The 8284-nt window shown below is 36.0% G+C and overlaps 1 non-coding gene across 1 annotated transcript; it reads left to right on the forward strand.

Annotated features, from left to right (window-relative positions):
• The first annotated feature begins 7633 nt into the window (after positions 1 to 7633).
• Positions 7634 to 7740, forward strand: LOC132228862 (U6 spliceosomal RNA). The gene has a single exon (XR_009451473.1). It is a non-coding gene; the product is annotated as a U6 spliceosomal RNA (small nuclear RNA).
• Positions 7741 to 8284: the final 544 nt, after the last annotated feature.

Genomic DNA, 8284 nt, shown 5'->3' on the forward strand with positions numbered 1-8284 from the left:
TATGCCAGTGAACATCGATCAGTTGCCTCCCTCACACGTTCCAACTGGGGATCAAACTCACAACCTGGGTTTGTGCCGCGACCGGGAATGGAACCTGTGACTGTTTGGTGTACAGGACCACACTCAAACAAACTTAGACACACTGTCCAGGGCAAGCCTCATTTTGAAGAAATGGAGAGTTAATGCAAATTGTTGAGAATTGAAGTAATATGATCACAAAGGTCATATTTGACGTTGAAGATGTAATTTGATGGAAAAGAAATAGCAAATTATGCAACAGTGAAAAGCCAGAACATTCCAGGCAGAGCGTGGAGCTAGACCAAGGGCCTACTGAGGAGAAAATGCAAAAGATTGTTGTTTTCAAAGGACAGGAGGAAGGTTTCTCTCCTTGGAAGTTCAGTAGCAAGAGAGACTGGTAAGAGAAAGAGAAACAAGATAGAATAGAGCTTTGCAAGGCACCATAAATAGTTTTGCTATCTTTTCAATTGGGTCTGGAGGACATTAAGTAGGAAAGTGATAGATTTTAACATCTTAAAATCTTACTCAAGCTGCCTGAAAATGGATCATATGAGGTGAAATGAACAGTAGATGATGTCTTTAGTGTTTTGAGACTGTCTAATCTGAGTTGGGATTTGATTTTTGGGGGGTAAAGGAAGAATGGGCTTGATAATGAAAATAATGAGCTATTTTTATTTCTTATTTTTGAGTGTAAGGAGTGTAAATACTTAATATCATGCATGCCTAGAGAGGAAAATGTCACAGAGAACAAAGATTGTATGGAAAAATGCTGTAGAGAAATTAAGAGTAATGATGACAGAGAAGATGAAATTGACTTATCAATCACAAGGTTATTCATTGCAACTCATCCATACAGCAACTTGCTAGAGTAATGAGAAGAAAAACCAAATTATTAAAATGGGAATGGGAGGTGAGAAATGGAGATAGCAAGTAGATTCTAGTAGTTTTTAGAAAGTTGTGAAATAAAGCAAAACATTTAGCTATTTCAATTATTTTATAACACTAGAAGTAAACTCTCTAAAATAAGGAGCAAACATTTAAAGCTAATTTCTAGTTACTTTGATCAACTTTCTGCATTTTCAATTTTGGAAGTAATATGTCAGCTGTTTCACATTTACACATATTTTAAATTTAGAAAGAAATTGGTTGTACATATTGGTCTAGTTTTGTTTGATTGCTTAACATAATGAAAAAGAGTAAAAAAGCACCTGAAATATGGAAGGCAATTTAATAGATATGATTTTGGCTTATATGAGTTTGTATTTTTTATATGGAGAACTTCATTAAAGTACACAGTTACAGTTTATTGGGGGTGTGAGGTAAATAATTCACTATATTGCTTTAAATAATGTTTTCAAGTCACTGTTTCCTAACATATAAAACAAAGATGACCGAACTCAATTTGAAGGCTAACTATTGGTCTGAAACTCTGCAACTAGATATTTCTAAGAAATTTTTAGAGCTCAAATGACAGAAATAATAGAATTGCCCATGACTCCAAAGCACTTTTTGGTATATTGGCCCATTTGATTCCCACAACTTTGTAAGAAGCATAAGTATGTATTCCCTGAGTTGAGGAAATTGAATCTAAATGAGGGTGAATTTAATTTTATAGGTTAGATACAATTAACATTTTGGCCTTAGTTTTCTGATATTTAAATCAGAAGATGAAATTTTGAAAATTAAATATATTTTAATAAACACTGCCTTTATAATGATTCAAAGTGTATATATACATTTTTGGGGACACTATATCTATACTAATAAAAGGGTAATATGCTAATTAGACTGGGTCAACCAGACATCTTCCAGTCATCTGGTCCCCCTTCTGGACAAAGCCACGGTGGCAGGGGCTGAGGCAGAGGCAGTTAAGGGCGATCAGGCCAGCAGGGGAGGTCGGTTAGGGGCGATCCGGCTGGCAGGCAGAGGGGTTAGGGGTTATCAGGCAGGCAGGCATAGTGGTTGGGGTGATCAGGCAGGCAGGCAGGTGAGCAGTTAGGAGCCAGCAGTCCCGGATGGGGCCTAAACCGGCAGTCGGACATCCCTCGAGGGGTCCTGGATTGGAGAGGGTGCAGGCCGGTCTGAGGGACCTGCGCCCCCCGTGCACAAATTTCGTGCAACAGGCCTCTAGTAGAAAATTTTATATATATAAATGAAAGGGTCTACAATGAAAGGGTCTTTAGAAATACTCATCTCTTATTATGTGTCAGCCATACTGACTCATGTGAGTCTCTTGCATTGTTAGGAAGGAAAGGTAAGTAGGAGCCACCAGGCCCTGAAGACATCTGCACTCAACCATAAAATGTCAAGATTTTATCCTATTTGTGATAGGCATTCAGCATTTATAATAATAAACTAAAATAATAGACCTATATTTCTGAAAAATCACTCAAATATCAGTATAAAGAATACACTGGAGGGGTGTTGGGGGAGGAGAATGAAAGCATAAAGTTCTGGTATCCATACTCACATCATTTTAATAGCCTTAGTTGTTAGCAGGTAATAATTTGTTCAGTTTTATTACCATGAATAAAACCAGGTTATGTATTAGAAGAAAATAAATCTGCTTTATTTAATAATTTACTTCTGGTAAAACAGATGTTAATGTCACATATTTAAACATGGATTTAAAAATTCAATTGGAGAAAAAGCAGAAAACTTTGAAATAAAAGATTTTCCAAAAAATATTTAATCTCACTTGGGAATTATTATTGTTCTCTTAAAAGCTATTAGTCTACTGCACTCTACATTATACTCAGGGAAACCACTAATAAACAGTTATAATAATGACATGGTAAATTGTCCCTAGTGGATTCCTATACATTTCAGTAATGGTGAGTATAACACAGTAACTATGTAGAAAAAAATAATTGGGAAATATGTGCACATATTATATTGTTTATTGTCTCATTTCATGTTATTAGATGTTCATACATTGGTGTAATAAAAATAAACTCAAGAAAATGCTATGACATAAGTTTAAAAACTTAAAAAAAGAAAATGCTATGAAAAATAACCATTTGGGGGAATTTTTGAATATTTGTGATTCTGTGTCCATACACATAAATCATTATAACCTATAAAACTCTGGCATAATTTCATTACAGCTTGGCTTTTTGCACATCTGGATTTAGTTGGTGGCTCCAGTAACAATTTTTTTTGGTGGGTTTTGTTTCTTTTTTTTAAACAGCAGTCTACATTTAGTTTCAGGATTTTGTGTTAAGAGCATTAAAGAAAATTTGTAGGGCTGGGGAGTAATTCCTTGAAATGTAGGTTTTGGCAGAAAATATTATCACAGATAGCCTTTCATATTTCCATGCAGGAAAACTTAAAATAGGTAAATATTCAAATATTCATGAAGTCAAGAATATAGAAATCATAATGCTTATTTGATCTGCCAATCTGCTCTTTAAAAGTGATGTGAAAGATCAAGTAAAGGAAAACATTATAATTAGTCTACATATATAGTCAGAGTTTGGTTTTAAGTCAGAATTTATCTTAAAGTCAGAGAGATGAAAAGAAAAAATTATGTAAATTTCTGAGTAATATTCCCATAGTACTCCCAGTGGTATGTGCTAAAAACAAAGGCACTGTTGAATAATTAATATGTGTCAATTAGCTTCACAGTTTATGTTCTAATTATAGCTTGAAACAGATCCCATACTCATTTATCATACCCATTTTACAAATGGGAAATTTATAAGCATACATTTAAAAATCCAATTGTCTGAGAAAATCAGAAGTGTCTGAAATGAAAGATTTCCAACTCAGAAAGAGTAATAACAGAAATAATAGAAAGATTTATGTTATTGTTCTGTAGATGTTTTGATATTTTAAAAGACATGCTCTTTGTCCCCTCTCTCTTCTAGATCCACTTTCGATGTGGATAAGAACTATCAAAACAAAAGTTGTACTGGACAAAGTTATACAGCTAAGGAAGTCTTTATTCAAGGCTATTCCAATACAATTTAATATGAGTGCATACATATTCAAAATGAACTTTTATTTATAGAAACCAATAAAGAATTTAAATACTTTAACATAAAATTGTTTTACTCTGTTAAAAATATATTTTAAAAATATTGAAAATTAAATTTTAAATATTGAAGATTAAATTTAATAAAAGTTTAATCCGAATCTTAATAGGTTATAATGATTAACAATGATTAGATTCATGTTTTCTCTGAACAGTACATTTATATTATTTCAAGTTAGAAATCTACATAAATATATCTACACTACAAAAAGACAAAGATGCTAATTGACCATACCTTCGCTATGCCCTAAGCCACTCCCACCAGCCAATCAGAGTGACTATATGCAAATTAACCCAACCAAGATGGTGGCCGGCCGCCACGGAGCTGGAGCAAGCAGGAGGCTTGGTTGCCCAGGCAATGGAGGAAGCCAAGCTTCCCACTGGCCCTGAGCAGGCTGTGGCCTCTGCTCATGGCAACAAAGTTTCAATTATAGAAGACAAATAAATCCCAGATACCTGCTTCCAGCCAGCCTCCACTGGGAGCTTGAGTGGTTGGGGGTTGTGGCCAGAATGCAAACAGCCATTAGCCCTTCACCCAGGCTGGCCATACCCTCATGGGGTGTGGGTCCCTGCTGGGGACTTAGCCAGCCTGAAAACAGCCCTCATCCCCTCACCAAGGATGGCCAGGCACCCCAGTGGGGATCCCCACCTGAAGGGGCTGTGACCAGCCTGCAAACAGCCCTCAGTCCCTCACCCAGGCTGACCAGGAACTCCTATATAATAAAAGGGTAATATGCAAATTGACCCTTACAGCAGAACGACTGGGAATGACTGGTCACTATGACACACACTGACCACCAGGGGGCAGACGCTCAATGCAGGAGCTGCCCCCTGGTGGTCAGTGAGCTTCCACATGGGGATCTCTGCTCAGCCACAAGCCAGGCTGATGGCTGCCAGTACAGTGGTGGTGGTGGGAGCCTCTCCCGCCTCCTCAGCAGCGCTAAGGATGACCAACAGCATCTTATGCCTGCTCCCCGCTGGCACGTGGACATCCCCCGAGGGCTCCCTGGCTGCCAGAGGGATATCTGACTGCCAGCTTAGGCCCAATCCCCCAGGAAGCAGACCTAAGCCAGCAGGTGGTCATCCCCTGAGGGCTCCCAGACTGCAAGAGGGCACAGGCCAGGCTGAGGGACCCGCCAGAGTGCACAAAGTTTTCTAGTTTATAAATAATGGACATAAAATTATGAAACTTTTATATAATTTAGTACAACTAACAAATGCCTATAAACATTTTAATATTTTGTGTCATTTTCTCTTTTATTGTGTTTCTATTATCACTAAATAAAATGCAAGGAATTAACCTATATGAACATTTGAATCTTTGGAAAAGACCATTATAGAAAATACTGAATAAACACAAATGCACAGAACTAAAAGAGAAAAAAATTAAAAAACTAAGTTTATGGTTTGGATATTTTGGATTCAAATGATTTTTCAAATGCATTTAATTTATGGAACCAAAAGACCATGGATAGCCACAGTAATCTTGATAAAGAAGAACAAAGTTAGAGGTACTCCAATACCTGATATCAAACTTTATTACAAGGTCATAGAAATCAAAACAGCATGGTATTGTCATAAAAACAGACATATAAATTGATGGAGCAGAACAGAGAGGACAGAAATAAAACCATGACTTCGTGGTCAATTAATAATTGACAAAGGAATTAAAAACTTACAATGGGGTAATGTAGTCTATTCCATAAATGGTGTTGAGAAAATTGGACAGAGACATGCAAAAAAAATAAAATAAAATAAAATTAGACCACTGCCTTACACTATGCACAAAAACAAACTAAAAATGGATTAAATACTTAAATATTAGATGTGAAACCATAAAAAACCTAGAAGAAAACATAGGCAATAAAATATCAGACATTTCTTGTAGCAATATTTTTTCTGATATGTCTTCTCAAGCAAGGGAAACAAAAGAAAAAATAAACAAATAGGACTATATCAAACTGAAAAGATTTTTGCACAGCAAAGGAAACCATCAACAAAATGAAAAGACAAGTCACTGAATGGGAGAACATATTTGGCAATGATATATCTGATAAGGGGTTAATGTCCAAAATTTATAAAGAACTTTTATAACTCAACACCAAAGAAACAATCAAATTTAAAAATAGGCAAAAGATCTGAATAGACACTTCTTTAAAGAGGACATACAGACAGCCAACAGACATATGAAAAGATGTTCAACTGCACTAATCATCAGAGAGATTCAAGTTAAAAGCACAACGAGTTATTACCTTACACCTGTCAGAATGGCTATATTCGATAAATCAAAAAACAGCAAGTCTTGGCGAAATTGTGAAGAAAAAGGGAACTCTTGTGCACTGTTGGTGGGAATGCAGATTGGTGCAGCCACTATTTAAAGCAGTATGTAGTTACCTCAAATAATGAAAAATAGAACTAGCTGCTTTATGTTTCAGTAATTCCACTTCTGGGCGTTTATCCAAAGGAGCCCAAAACTCTATTAGAAAAAACATATGCACCCCTATGTTCATTGCAGCAGTATTTACAATGGCCAAGATTTGGAAGCAGCCCAAGTGTCCAGCATGGATGGACCTGGCGAGCATTATGCTGAGTGAAGTCAGTCAGAGAAAGACAAGTATCACATTATCTCACTTATATGTGGTATCTAACGAACAAAACAAACTAACAAACAAAATAGAAACAAATAGAAACAGATTCATAGATAGAGAACAGACTGACAGCTGTCATAGGGGAGGGTGGTTGCAGGTCTGGGTTCAAAAGGTGAAAAGATTAAGCAAAAACAAACAGCAAAACTCATAGACACAGACACAGACAACAATATGGCCATTACGAGAGGGAAAGTGGGTGAGGGGAGGTAGAAGAAATTTAGGGGGAGAAATGGTGATGGAAGATTTGACTTACGGTGTTGAACACCCAATAAAATACAGAGATGGTGTATTATAAAATCACACACCTGAAGCCTATATAATTTTATTAACCAACTAGAGATCCGGTGCATGAAATTTATGCACAGGTAGGGTCCCTAGGCCAGGCCAGCGATCAGGGCCAATCTGTGGGGTGACTGGTGGGGCTATTGGAGGAGTCCCTGCTGGCACCCGCCTTGGCTGGCCTGACACTGCCAGCTTGCCAGCCCTGCCCCCTGCCACCAGTGCTGGTTGGGGCCTGTGGGCTGGGGGCAGTTACTGCTTTGAGTGTCTACCCACTGGTGGTCAGTGCACATCATAGCAACCGGTCATTCTGCTATTTGGTCAATTTGCATATTAAGCTTTTACTATAGAGGATGTCACCCTAATAAATTCAGTAAAAAAAAAAAAAAATTAAGCTCAGAGAGAGACTGCTTGATCTTCAATCTGAACTTCAACATTTCCATTGCTGACTTAAACTCTTTGTGCCCAGTTTCTTCATTTAAAAGCCAACTTTAATTTAGGACTTAATTCAGGGATTAATGAGTATGACTACAAACACACAAGTTAACACAACAGTGTTTCATGTATAGGAAGTAGTTTAAAATTATTACACATTGTTAATAAAATCAGTAATATTCAATATTATTCACATTTAAAAATATAACTATTTTCTGTTCTCTCTTCGGCAGCACATATACTAAAATTGGAACAATACAGAGAAGATTAGCATGGCCCCTACGCAAGGATGACACACAAATTCGTGAAGTGTTCCATATTTTAAAAAAACATATATGTATATATATATATATATATATATATATATATATATATATATATATATTACTATTTTCTAAAAAAATTTAATGTCTTATTTTAAAATGATTATATACTTTTACCTGTATTACAAATTAGTTCTTTTGATCACAGGGAATTTGTTATACAAACATTAGAATGAACTGTATTGTGAAAAACAATATTTTCTCCTAAAATATTTAAGCAGACCATTATTGTACTCTGTAATTGAGTGAGAGTCGCAACAAAATTCCAGTAGTCAGAACAGTTGTAAAGTAGTTTCCTATAATCACCATATTTAAAATAGAAAATGTCTTCTGTTTTCATTAGAAAATCAACTTTTTACATCTATTTTTCTCTAGTATAATCTTTGAAAATATTTGTCTTATTATGCAGAAATTACACATTTTGACTTGAAAGGTAAGAATTTGCCTACTTCTAAAAGGAGAAATGGAACTATTACAAGATCTATGAACATGAAGAAAGACATGATGTCGATATAAAGACATCAAATAATGCTTAGAAAAAATTT

Source organism: Myotis daubentonii, chromosome 2 (assembly GCF_963259705.1).
Source record: "Myotis daubentonii chromosome 2, mMyoDau2.1, whole genome shotgun sequence".
Lineage (NCBI taxonomy): Eukaryota > Metazoa > Chordata > Mammalia > Chiroptera > Vespertilionidae > Myotis > Myotis daubentonii.